General features: G+C 35.4%; 1 pseudogene; it reads right to left on the bottom strand.

Annotated features, from left to right (window-relative positions):
• Nucleotides 1-3,770: 3,770 nt before the first annotated feature.
• On the bottom strand, nucleotides 3,771-3,890 carry LOC112472786 (annotated as a pseudogene).
• Between the last annotated feature and the right edge of the window lie 10,229 nt (nucleotides 3,891-14,119).

Genomic DNA, 14,119 nt, shown 5'->3' with positions numbered 1-14,119 from the left:
CTTTGGTAAACACTAGTCCATTGTCCATGTCCCTCAGGGTCTGTTTCTTTGTCCTATTCTTTGGTTGCTTTTAGATTTATATGCCACATATAAGTAATATCACATCATTTTCAACTTTTTCTGTCTGTCTTATTTTGCTTAGTATGATTATTTCAAGGTGCATCCATATTTTTGCGAATAGCAGTATTTCATTTCTTTTTATGGCCGAGCAATATTGCATTGCATATCTGTGCCACAGCTTCTTTAGCCAATCTTGTATCGTGGGGCACTTTGGTAACGTCCATGTCCTGGCCAGGGTGAATAATGCTGCTATGAACATCGGTGAGCAAATATCTTTTCGAATATGGGTTTTCAAGTCTTTGGGGGTAAATAGCCAGTACATGGATGGCTGGATCATATGGGAGATGAATTCCTAGTTATTTGAGGAAACTTCATATACTTTTCCTTAGTGGCTGTACCAATTTGCATTCCCACCAGCAGCGTATGAGGATTCTTATTTCTCCACAAGCTCTCCAAACTTTGTTATTGTTGTCTTGTTGATTATAGTTATTCTAAGAGGTGTTAGATGGTATCTCATTGTGGTTTTGATTTTCATTTCCCTAATAGCTAGCGATGTTGAGCATCTCGCATATATTTGTTGGCCGTTTGTATGTTCTGGAGGGAGAAGTGTCTGTTCAAGTCCTCTCCCCATGTTTGGATTCGATCATTTGTTCCTTTGTTGTTATTGAGTCATATGAGTCCTTTGTATAATTTGGATATTAGGCCCTTATCAGAGGCATTGCATGCAAATATGTTTTCTGATTCGGACACTTGTCTCTTCACCTTGTTTATGGATTCTTTTGCTGAGCAGAAGCTTTGAGTTAGATGTAGTCCTATTCATTTATTTTTGCTTTACTTCCTTTGCCTTGGAGGTCAAACTCATAAAATCCTCCTTCAGTCGAAGGGCCTTGGGTTTAGTTCCTATGTTTTCTTCTATGCACATTATTATTTCAGGTCTTGTATTTAGGTAGGTCTTTCATCCATTTTGAGTTAACTATGGTGTGTGGTATAGACAAATTCTAGTTTTATTCTTTTGCAGGTGGCTTTTCAGGTTTTTTTTCAGCACTATGTTTTGAAGAGTCTTTCCTTTCTTCACCATATGTTTTTGGCCTTTTTTATCAAAATTAATTGTCCATGGAAATATGGGGTTACTTCTGGACTGTCGATTCTGTTCCATTGGTCTGTGTGTCTGTTTTTCCGCCATTACCATGCTGTTTTGATTACTGTCACGTTGTAGGATAAGTTGAAGTCAGCCAGAGTGATGCCTCCAGCCTCATTTTTTCTTTTTCCACAAGATAGCTTGGTAAATCGGGTTCTTTGTGCTGCCACGCAAATCTGATGATTTTTTGTTCCATATCTTTAAAAACTGCTGATGGGATTGTGATGAGGCTTGCCTTACAGTTGTATAATGCTCTAGGTAATAAGGTCATTTTAACTTTGTTGATTCTTCCCATTGGAGAACACAAAATATCTTCTTCGATTACTTTTAATAGAGTCTTCTTATAGTTTTCATTATATAGGTCTTTCACATATTTTATTAGATTTATTCCTAGGTATTTTATTCTTTTTGTTGCTATTGCAAAAGGAATGAATTTTCCACTTCTTTTTCTGACCCTTCGTTATTATAGTATAGGAACTGTATGGATTTTTTGAACATCGATTTTGTATTCAGAAACTTTACTCTATTTGTTCTTTGTCTAGGAGTGTTCTTGTGGACACTTTAGAGGCTTCTATATAGAGAATCATGTCATATGCAAATAGTGACAGTGTGACTTCTTTGCCTCCTATTTGGATGCCTTTTATATCGTTTTATTGCCTGATTGGACCTCCAAATTTATATTGAATAACAGTTGTGATAGTGGACAGCCTTGCCTTAGAGGGAAGGTATTTATTTTCTCACCATTGTGTATGATGTTGGTGCAGGGCTTGTCAGATATAGCCTTTATTATGTTCTGGTATTTTCTTTCTATACACATTTTGTTCAGCAGTGTGACAGTCAGGAGACAAACTCTAGTCTTCAGCTTGTCACCAACTGCTTGTATCATGGGCTCAGATTTCTTACCTGTAAAATGTAGACGATGCCCAAGACGAGTGGTTTTCAGACTGGTCCATGGAGCACTGGGTTTTCACGTAGGCCCTATTATTTTTATTTTTATGTTTTTAATCTTCTGTGCAAGTTCCACATAGAAAAAAGTGTCCCATAGCTTAAAAAAAATCCTGGACTTGGATATGCCCAGCATGAAGATTTTGCAGTCTAACAGACTCCCACATGACCTACTAAAGGATCGAAATCCCTACATAGTGTTGTCACTCTCCTGGTGACAGTGCTCATTCTCTCACTGAAATCAGAAGGTATTTTGTCAATAGTTAGGTAAAGCATTTGAGACTCCATCCTTCAAGGTTGGTGAGCTGGGTTCTGTCACTGTATGGACGTACGCTAAGTGAATAAAAAGTGAATGTCTTAGCAGGTACTTTCTGGCACAAAATAGACTAGCAGTTGAGAAAAGTAACTGATTGATGTGTCAAGAAGGGCCTTATAGGCCTATTCTAATGTTAAATAATGTAATGACACGAATGTTGGTTATTATATGTTTTATATACTGAAAAGCAGTCCTGTACTCATTATAAAAACAGTATAAATGGAAGATAAACTTTTTTGGTACGGTACTTATAGTTAAACATAGATTTTAGCTAGTTTTATTTTCTGATCAAATCCCTTTGTCTCTTATTTGTCTTAAAATTGTGATAGACTCTGATTTACCTTCCCATCTGCCCAGCTAGCTAGGCCACCCTCATTTCCCTAAGTCTCCAGGGTGATCCAGTCTGGCGGAAGGGGATGTTCTCTTCCATTTAGACTTTGTAAAGAAAAACAGCCTTGAAGTAGAACTGAGGACAAGCTTTCCGGGAGCCTCATCATTCTACATCCAGCCAAAGAGAGGAACCCACAACAGCTGGCTCTAACAGGAAATGATAGCCCTTCCAGGAAATGTCATGTGGAGATGTGGTTGGCCAAACTAATAGTCACATAGATAAGAATTAAGAAAAAATCTCAGAAGTTTTGTAAAATCAACATTCTTAACTTGCTTTGGTGGATGAAACATTAGTTAGCATCTGTTTAATTTACATAGAAACTATTTTTTCTGCCAAAATTTATGTCTTTCTTCTTTTTTTCTCTTCTTGAGAAAAAAAAAAAGAAAGGAAACACATGGAATAGTAATTGTGGATAGCAATTGCTCTTTTGGATATAAAATCACTTAAAAAATTTACTTACACGTTCTCCTAACTATTCTTTTGAAAATAACTTAGTATTAGAAAGTGGTAAGTAATTACTAAGTAAGAAGAGTATGTTCTCTTGGGAAACGAGCAGACTCATATGTGGGTTCTAGGCTCAGGTCAATTTCTGGTTAGTGTATGACAACATACATAGGCATACATAGGCTATATGGGACATAGTGATCGTTATTCTCTGTAAAATTTTAAAAATTTGATGATTTTTGAGAATTTTCCAAGTTCAGAATAATTGCCCCTTTGAAAAGAAGCAACCCTACATCATATATGAAAGTCGTGCTCCCCCTAGAGGAGAAACAAGGATATAACATTGGTCAGTAACTTTATTTTATAATTTAGTGGTGCTTTTCAAAAATATAATTACATTGGCCATTATCCTACAAGTAAAGATATTCTTTAATTAACTAATTAATTTATCTATTTATCTATTTTTTTTTTTTTTACATCTACAGCATCTGGTCTTCCTAGGTAGTCTCCCGTTCAAGTACTAACCAGGCCTGACCCTGCTTAGCTTCTGAGATCAGACAGGATCGGGCTTTGTTCAGGGTGGCATGGCCATAGACTACAGGTATTCTTAAGGATAGTGCCATAACACAGGTTTTCCCAACTTTGTCAGAGCAGAGACTTACATCAGGCTGGGGCACTTGGAGAGGTATGACAGACTCAACTGATGGTTTTTTTATAATTGGTCATGTGACCAACGATAGTGAATATGATGAAGGAGGATAAAAAGAGGTAAAGAGAAATAAAGTCAGAAATGATTAAGAAAAATAGTGCTCTAAAAATATTCTCATTATGTTTATAGCTTTTAAAAAAATTTTTCAGGCATGTCTAAATTGTGATTTGAGATTATGTATTTGATTTTTCTGAATTCTTATTTCCAGGACATATATTACTGAATTCTTTGTTTTATATGATAATGCCTGTGAAGTCCTGGACAGAAAGTATTCCGTACTATCCACAGCAGTAAAACATGTACTGCATTGCTTTATGTATTAAGAGTCTAGCTGTAATAATTCGATATACATATATTCATGTGTATCAAATGGTAGTGATTTTTTCTTGAGCTGTGAACCATGGTAAAATGTATTGTAATAAGCAGGTAACTTGATGAGCTGAGTGATGTAGAAACATGTGCTATTATAGCATAGAAACTCAAAGGTGAAATAGATTGATTTAAATGTCAGATCTTCTCCTTTTCTTGTGGCCAGTGAAGTGTCCAGAGACCAGATAATATACTTAATTGAGAAGTAACAAATCTGTAAACAATTGAGGTTAAGCATTCAACAATGGCATTACTTAGTTTTGAAATTATTGACCCTTTGTCATAAGCTTATTTTATGGACTCATTCTTTTCTTAGATGATATGTGTATGTTTCATAAGAGCATAAAGTAACCGGCCATAAGAGAGATAAAGGAAATGAATTAATTACCCAATTACCCATCTACTGTGCATCTTTTTTTTTTTTTACCATATTATCTTAAGTAATTCTTATAATAATCCTTTAACTATTATAAAATATATTTAAAGAAATTATAATGTGATAAAATGATATTTATAGAAGTGAACTTGCTTAAGGCCACAAAATTGATAAAGAGTGAGAGCCAGGTCTTACCTAAACATAGGTCTGTTTGATTTTATACCTTATGTTTTCTCAACTATGACAAAATTATACTTTTACATGGATAGTTGTCCTTTGGCTATTTAATACTATCTCGTGCCCAAATCATGAGGCGGATGAGATAAGAAGTTTATTTTGAAAGTTATTCTATTATATTTAAACTACACCATTTATGAGTCAGGTGTCAAGATACATTTTAGACGCAAAGAGAGACTATACATTTTAAACTTTTACTATAACTTTGGTGTGCTAAACTGTGTCAGTTTTACTAACTTTGATGCTTCAATGCTCTTTAAAAAATTACAATTTTATTTTTCATGTGATGTACCTTGCTTTTTTCTTCTTTGTCACTAGATGGCAGTTCTGTATCTCTGTAAATTACCACTGCGGAAGGAAATGAGAGGTTGTAAGCCGCTTTGCTCTGTTTGAGTGATGAACATAAGAGGTTTTCTGGTTCATCCGTGGATGCCTGTGTTATTTTGTGGTCATAATGCTAGATCCCCAGGACTGCTTAGTCAGAGGCACGAAGCAGAGTTGGAAAGCACCCTCTAAGTGTTTCTTCAGATGTGAGTTCAGGCACCTGTTCTCTCAATCTAAGCACTGTGGAATTTATTGAATGAGTTTTGACTTTTACTCTCTCCCTGTAGTTAATAATTCTGAGAGCTCCATATCCCTAGAAAAAACACATGACTCATAAAGCTTTTCTCCACTACAAGGAGTGGTGTTGCCAGAGAGTCTGATGCTTAAAGCAAATACAGCTGGCAGAGCTGAAAGAATATAGCTATTTCTTGAGTGTTTTTATTGATGGCCATGTGGAATTAGGAAGTTTTAAAATAAAACTGAATTTTTCAGACCTCAATTACTGATAATCATAATTACGAGAAATATGCTCTGAATATCTGCTATGTCTAAAGAATTATTTCATAAAACCGAAATAGGACTGCCATTCAATTCTGTTGTTTTATTCTTTAGCATTCGAAATACTATTTAAACTGTAATTATCTTTACATTCTACAATATATAAATAGCAAAATGTCAACTGTATTCTCTAAAAACATTTGCTCCTGGTTAAAGGTTACTGTATGGTAGCAAGGCTGGTTACCACCCAGTTTTAAAATTACATTTCTGCTTTTTAAGTAATATATAAAATTCATGTTTTAAAATGGTTTCTTGACATCTTTTCTAATGTAAATGGACAGGTTGATAGGTAAATAGAAAACAATTTGATCTTTAAAATCTCTAGCTTTGGGTAAGAAGTGATAATTATCAGACAATTGAAAGTTGGATCTCTACACATTATGATATTAATTGTGACTGGCCATGTATATTACAAAGTGCTGGATAATAAAAAGAAATACAATCCTATCAGCCCTCTTACTCCATTTGTTATATAGTTTATGTGCAAATAAATTATCAAAGGTCAGAAAAAGTCTTACGATTTGATATTACTGACAAGATCCTATCTCAGTCCAGTTTTAATCTCCTTTGAAGCTGGCTAAAAACTCTTCTCTTAGGATCCTGCTCTAATCAGGCTTCTTGGGTCTCCTCAGTGCCCAATTTGTTGGAAAACTTATTTGAGGAATTAAATATTCTTTTTGCATTGGTCCTCTGTAAAGTATCTGTTGGAGTGCTCTTTATACAATGACTGCTAAATGCAATTTATTATTAGTTTCAAAAACATCCTTATTTAGGAACAAATCAGTTAAACAGATGTGGATAGTGTGGGATAGCCTAGTTGATGGTGCTTAAGGGATTGATTACTCACATGAGTCTTGGTATAGAAAAGTTTGAAACGTAAAAGAAGTATTAACCAGATCAGAAAAAGATGTTGGGTGGATGTATTTCTGAAGGAATAATGATAGAGACTTATAAACACAAGAAGCCGCTTGAATTGTATTAGAATGTATTAGACTTATAAAAGGGTTGGGGGAAAAAAAACATTGTTTAATATAAGTTCCTTCTAAACTCTAAGACAAAAAATAATATGAATTTACATGGGAATTATAAAATAACAAAACAACAATTCACAAGGCAAGTAATTAAAATGTAAATTAGAGTAAGAAAAATAGGGTTAAAGGGCCGAGAGAGAGGTTGGGTCAGAAAAAAATGGGTTAGTCAACTTCAGAGTTTATTTTACCTCAGAGTCTGATCATTTTTAGGTACTAAAACATTTGACCCCACCAAGTCTGGGGAGGGGCAAGGTAAGAGGTGGTCTGGAAGGGAAGAGACACAAGGACACCCACGTGGAGGCACTGACATTGAAAATAGGTAACATTTTGGCAAGGTTATAATAATATGTTAAAGGGAAGCAAGGATGTTTTTGGAAAGTACTTTTTTATTTTATGGAAACTCCAACTAACTCAGAGAAAAATTTAGACATTTGAGCTTTATAACTAAAGAAAAAGGAGAAACAGTTCTATCAGTTTTAAGAATGAAACCAGTTAGCATCAGGAAAGCAGTTACAATTTGAGATGAGAAAATGAAGAAATAATTAGATGCCACACATTGTTTTTGCTTTTATCTGGAGTGGTAGAGCTTGGTGGTGAAATGAAATTATATCTTTGCTCTGTTGAGTATTGGATGGTGTAAACCTTGTTTGCACTGGGCAATATTGCTGATGACTTGTGGAGAAGGGTAAATGGTTCAACCAGCTGATCTAAAGGGAAAATTGAGCTGAAATAAGTTCTCAGCTTATTTAAAAAGGATTCTTATACTTTATTGAACTTTAGTCATCATCTGTTGATGTACTATGTGCAAGGTATTTGTGATAGGTATTGAAGGAAATACAAAGAATTATAAGGTCACAGACCCTTCCATATACATGGAATGATTTGTAAGATGTAATGCAATTCTGCCAAAGTATTTAGTATGTGTCGTACTACAGAACTTAAAGAAATGGGAAAATTGTTGGGAAATTGTACTTACGGACAGCATTTTAGGAAAGGTGAAACTTTGATCAAGTCCTCAAAGTGATCATTTTTGGACAAGTGGAAGGAAGAAGAGCGAGTATTTCAGATACGAAAAGAGAGTGAATGTACAGAAGTGGAAATGAACAGAGCATTTTGGTGGGGGAGGATGTGGCAAGCACAGTCCTCTAAGTGACATGAGAGGCAGCTCAGTTTATTTCCCCAGTGACCCAGCTCTGCTCTCTACCTTTGGGGCCTAATCTTCCTCAGACGGCCACGCCTTAGCTCAGGGCCCAGTCTTATCTGGATTGCCACACTATCTCCCAACAGGTCTCTTTACTTCCAGTCATAATCCCTTCTAATCTTTCCTCCACAATTCCTCCAGAGTTATCTTTCTAAAATCCAAGTTTACTTATGTCTGATATCTGCTTAGACCCATCCAATGACTGCTCATACCCTTTGAGAAGAAATTCAGACTCCTGAGTTTGACACGAAGACTTGTCCTCGTTATCTCCGCCATTAGCCTTATCATCCACTATTTCCTATAGTGGTTTGGTTGGTTCCAGCCTTAAAAAAATACTATAGTTCCGAAAGCTTTAGCATTCTTTACATCTGTCTTTTATATGTTTTTTTCTGCACTCCTACCCCCCTTTCTTTCTCTTCTTAATTCCTATTTTTTAAAATCTAAACTTATATCACACTTTACTTCTTCTTAGACACTTTCCCTGGGGGGGCCTCAATCTAGACACCCCATTTGATGACCCTACTCTGGGACCCCTATTATTCATCTTACTTTTCTATAAATGTTGTATTATGCATTTCTCACAGAAAGCTGTGCTCCTTAAAGCTAAGACTATCTGTTTTCTCTTTGTTCCTCTAGTATCCAACACAGTACCTGATGTTTTGGGGAGCTCAGAAAATGTTTGATGAATGGATAAATGTAGGAGACCACAGTAGCTAGAGCAGAAGGTGCTTATTGGGAATTGGTTGAAAATTCACTTATTTTTTTTTATTTTTTTTTATTCCGTAGTGATTGGGAATGTGGGCTTTGGACCAGTTTGCTTGGGCACAAATATCAGTTATTTCTCTTTTAACTGTGGAACCTAAGCAAAATATTTTACTTTCTGTTACTAGTTTCCTCATCTGTAAGATGGGGATAATAATAACTTAAGTCTCATAGGGTTTTCATGGAATTTAAATGTATTGATAAAGTGCTTAGAAGAGTTCCTAGCACATAGTAAGCACTCAAAAATTTAAATGTTACTTTGTAATTATTATTATTTGTTATATCTGGACAATACTCTGGTTTCCAAAGTTACTCTCATAGTATAGCTGGTCCTCATTGTTTGTGGATTCTGTATTTGAAAAATTGTCTATTAGCTAAAATTTATTTGAAACCCCGAAATACTTGCAGGGCTTTCGTGTTCATTTGCAGATATGCACAAAGTGGTGGAAAATTTGAGTTTTCTGATATGCTTTATCTCAGCTGAGGTAGAACCTAGTAATGCTTTGCTTTTTGTTTCAGCTCATACTGTAAACAAATGTCCTTTTTGCAATCTATTTAGTGCCACATTTTTTTACCTTTTTGTGCTTTCTATTGGCGACTTTGCTGTTTAAAATGCACCCCACCCCAAGAGTAGCATTAAGTGCAAGAATGCCGCGATGTGCCTAATGGAGAAAATATGTATTAGATATTATACTTATGTATACTAAATAAGGTGACTTTAAACAGAAACACCTGAAACAAGGCTAGATATTGATTAGTTGATGAAAATATGACCAAAAGCTCACAGGAACCTAACTCTGTATTTCCCATAGGAGCAATATTTCAGTATTCACTAATTTCTTGTTCACAATAATTTTATAGAATATAATGACTGTGGCTAATGAGAAATGAATTATCTCATTTAATCCTCACAGAATTCCTTTGCAGTAGGCAGGGTAGGTAATAGGGTACCACATTTTATAGGCTATTATAGACCTTATGAGCTATTAAAATGTCTTATGCTCAGCATAAGAGCCATGAGGTTTTGAGCAAGAAAGTACCATAATGAACTGAAGTGTAAGGAACAATTTCCTGGCAAAAGAATGTAGTATTGATAAGAAGAGGGAGAAGAGAGCCAGAAAGGAGGACCATCTATTAAACTTTCCAAGTATTCACCTTGTAAGGTAAGAAGAATCTGAAGTAAGGTGGTGCCGTGATAAAGAAAGTAGCAGCCAAAGGTTGAAATAATGGATTTGGTGACCATACTGAGGGTATGAGTCAGTTGTGGTTCTGAAAGGGTGAGCCTTGGACCAGGAGCATCAGCATCACCTGGAAACTGGTTAGAAATGCAGATTCTCAGGCCTAGCTTTGCCCTACTGCACCGGAAACTGGAAGGAAGGCCCAGCAGTCTGCTTCAGCAAGCCTTCCAGAGTGGTCGTGGTGCCCGTCGAGTTTAAGAGCCAAAGAATTAGAAAAATGATTCAAAGATATTATCATGCCTTGGTAAACTGCAGAGCAAGGGGCTGATATATGTTTGGAGGATAAGATGCATTTTAAATTTAAGGAAAAAGGGTAATCAAATAGTAATGACGCATGTCAATTATACCTCATTAAAAATAAAATAAAAAAAAATTAGCAGTGATAGCTAAGCAATCACAATATGGACGTGAACTATTGATAAGAGAGAAAACTTGAAAATCATTAGTACAGAGATTAGAGATCAAAGATGTAAAACTCGACAAGCTCTTCGCTTTATAGATTGAGGCCAGTGGCCATGGCCTAATGACAGAGTCCTGGGAGTTACCGCAGGTTTGGTACCCTACTCCCAAAGCATTCTAAGGGAGGGAAGAGAAGAAATAGGGAGGAGAGAAGACAAGTTATAGAAGCCAAGTGATGAGAAAGAGGGGGAGAGCGATAGTATTAGATTTGTTGTTAAAGTGAGTTTGGCAATGAGAACACTGGGGATCACCACGAAAGCGGGTCCAGTCCAGTGACAGCAGGATTGAAAGGCGGCAGCTCTACTACCCCTTTGGGTAAGGTTCCTAACTCATTCCATTCAATTTTTTGCAAGCTTTGTCCTTTATGAAGTTTTTTATGGCGTTAGAGAATAGTTGCTGTTAACCTGGGAAGGCAGCTAGGAGGTGAAAAACTAAGATCGTTAATGAAAGTAAAACTGTAATAAAATAGTGTTTTCTTCCTTACACTGATTGGACAATTAGGGAATATATTGCTTTAGAATGTGGTCCAGAACCTTGCCACACTTTAGCTCAAATAACTAGAGAGAAAATTCAGAAAATATGAGGGAACCAAAAAGGCTATTTTCATTTTTTTTTTTTCAGACCCTTTTCCCCAAAGACGTTTATTACTTCAGTTGTGGTTATTTGCCAATGATGGTGACTTGAACCTTCCCATCAATTGAATTATCAATCACTATGATAAAAAGATGTTGAAAGTAATACAGCCAATTCTGGTTTCTAACTTATCCCTCTCCCCTCCACCTCACATTTCTCATCTATGCAATGTAGGGATTGGAAGAGATTTGTCATATTTACTCCAGCTCAAAAATACTACAATTTCAGTAATTCATCATCTGTTTCATTGTAAGGATTCCAGAGATGCCACTCTCTGAGTGTGAAACTCTTCTTTTCCATAGCATGTTCTACTTTAAGGAGTCCTAGGTAAGTTACTTATCACTTACCAAATTATCTTATATTCCCTTCTTTCTCGAAATTCCTTTCCAAACTTAAAATTGATTGTGCTTTATTTTTGTGCATAATCTTATCCATTTAAAAAATCTGAATTTCTTTTCTTTTAGGATCATGTATAGCATATGTTTGCTTATCCTAAATCTGGAATACTATTCATTTGTTTCAAAACCTTAGAATGTTTCAGAATTCAGAATATGACAAATAGAGAATTTATATGCTTCTGTAAGGAGTAGGATTCATATTTTACAGATGTCTACTGGTATCCTAACTTGCCAGTAATGTGGCCTTAGAATTTAGCAGAATTTGAATATCTGTGTATGGTAGAAAATGAATTACATAGCTCATAGTAACATTTAAAAAATAAGTTATCACAATGTTAACTTAGCAATAAGCAGTTTTTATATTGTAGACTCGGAAAATATCTTGCTTACATAATAAAGTTTCAAAATGAACAAATTAACTTTTCAGCAAAAGCTTTTCCTGAGTGTATCTTGGCTTCCTTTTTGACAGTTTTAGCCTTAATGTTATAGTAATGTTTTCTTTTTCTGGGAATCGGATAATCTTGTATTTGGAAAAATATTTTTGGTGAACATTTTATTTTTTAATGGCATCTTGTATTTTGTGAAATGTAAGTGTTCAAACAATTTATGAGAACTAACCATCACCACCCACATATAAGATTGTACAGGAATGGAAGAATTTTGGCTGACTTATTGTATATATTGTTCAGCCAAAGTGAATGGCAGACTCTACCACTTACAATGATTTAGGGGTTTGAAGCAATACTTTTAAATACAAATAATGTTAAAATTGGCAATGTATTAGTATATTACATACTGTGTTGACTAAAATAGATTTATCTTTCCATTTATCAAGACGCACCCATTATATAAATTCTGTACAAAATTATAAAGATCACTTTTTTCTTTTCTTCTTTTACACATTTATTTATTTTAGTTTTGATAGTGAGAATCATTAGCATTGGGTAAACTCACACCATTACTGGAAATGCTGAGGGTCTTTTTGAAAAGTATAGAAGTCTAAAGAAAATAAAAAGTCCATTTCTCCAATGTTAAGTCCTTTGAGGATCTGATAGGCCTCTGTCTAGTTGTCCCCTGTATAGATGGAAGATTAAGTATCAGGCACAGGACACAAGGGAACAGGCTCCCAACTTGAGGGCTTTCCATGGACAGCAGGGAGCCTGGCAGGCTCTTGCAAGATTAAATCTGGGTTCGGTTTGTGCGGGCTCTGATAGGAAGATGTTTGCTTAAATGGCCGGAGACTAGATAGCATTTTTTTCTTGATAATAACTGATATTTAGTATTTAACTTTCTTTGTTGACCTCTGCAAAAAATTTTTAAAAATGTGTAACCTGTATAGAAATCAGCTCTTAATGTTGACAAGCAATGCAGCCTTTCCTAGAGAGCTCTATAGACAATGTCTCAGCCGACAGTGAATGGGTACCCTCTGAGAGCCAGCTAGCCCTTGTCTGATAGCCCTGGATCAGGAAAGCCAGATAAGATTCTTTGAAGACTCTTGGCTGAATTCAGAACCGAAGACCCTACATAGAGGTGGCTAGTCTGTAAGACTAGATGGCTAGCTTTGTTTTATAGGCTAGTCAGTTAAGGTTTAAGATGAGCTTAGTTGCCGTTCCCCTGAAATGGAAAAGGTCTGTAACATTGATTTGGGGCTGGGATTTGGCAGGTAAAGATAGGATCATAGAGAAGAGTGGAGATTTTAGCTGATTAAACGCTTGTTCTTTCTACAGTGGGAATAATGTAAGAAAGAGATAGTTTCTTACCCCAACATTTTCCCCTATGTTCTCTATCTATAAGAATTATCTCTATAAAAACAATTCTTTTAAAAAAATGTCAGCCTTTGCCTTTGTAGTCTCTTTGTTATCATCTTCGTGATTTTTTTGACTTTACACCTTGGCACCACAAGGTTGCATTGCTGTATTTATTATAGATGCAGTTTCAGAACTGCGTCTTATCTATTTCCTCTGCCATTTCTTAGTTCTACTTCTTGTTGTATCTAGTATTTGAAAATCTTGGAAGCTTATAGATCATATCAGTTCTTTATTTTCTCAACTTTTTATTATCTCTGTGCCCTCCATTATCACTTTGTTAAAAAAAATAAGTAAAATACATAACAACAATATACTCTAACAAATTGACCTCTTATAAAATTAGGTCCAATGCCAAATCTCTCCCTATTTAACTTAGACCATCTGTTATGATCTATTGTCCTTTAGTTTTGACAGGTTTAGTTTACCAATGATTTGTGGATGTTTTAAACCACATGATACAAATACAATGTAAGGTAAAATTGTTAATCTTGAAGAAGTTGTAGAATTGTCTGAAGTCAGGGAAGGTGATGGTGAAGGCCTTGAATCACATGAAAAGTAATTGATTAGTGAACACCTGACAGAGTTAATTTGATTACGTATGACGATGTAACAGATATGTTAAAAGACATTAATTTGCATATCAGAGTGTTGTCAGAGACCGCTAGGGAAATTGATGAAACTGTAAAATTCTACAAAAAATTACCATCTTTTTCTAAAAGATC

The sequence above is a fragment of the Pteropus alecto genome, unplaced genomic scaffold, assembly GCF_000325575.1.
Source record: "Pteropus alecto unplaced genomic scaffold, ASM32557v1 scaffold279, whole genome shotgun sequence".
Taxonomy (NCBI): Eukaryota; Metazoa; Chordata; class Mammalia; order Chiroptera; family Pteropodidae; genus Pteropus; species Pteropus alecto.
Note: the sequence above shows the minus strand (reverse complement) of the source record. Positions and strands in the feature narration are given on the sequence as shown.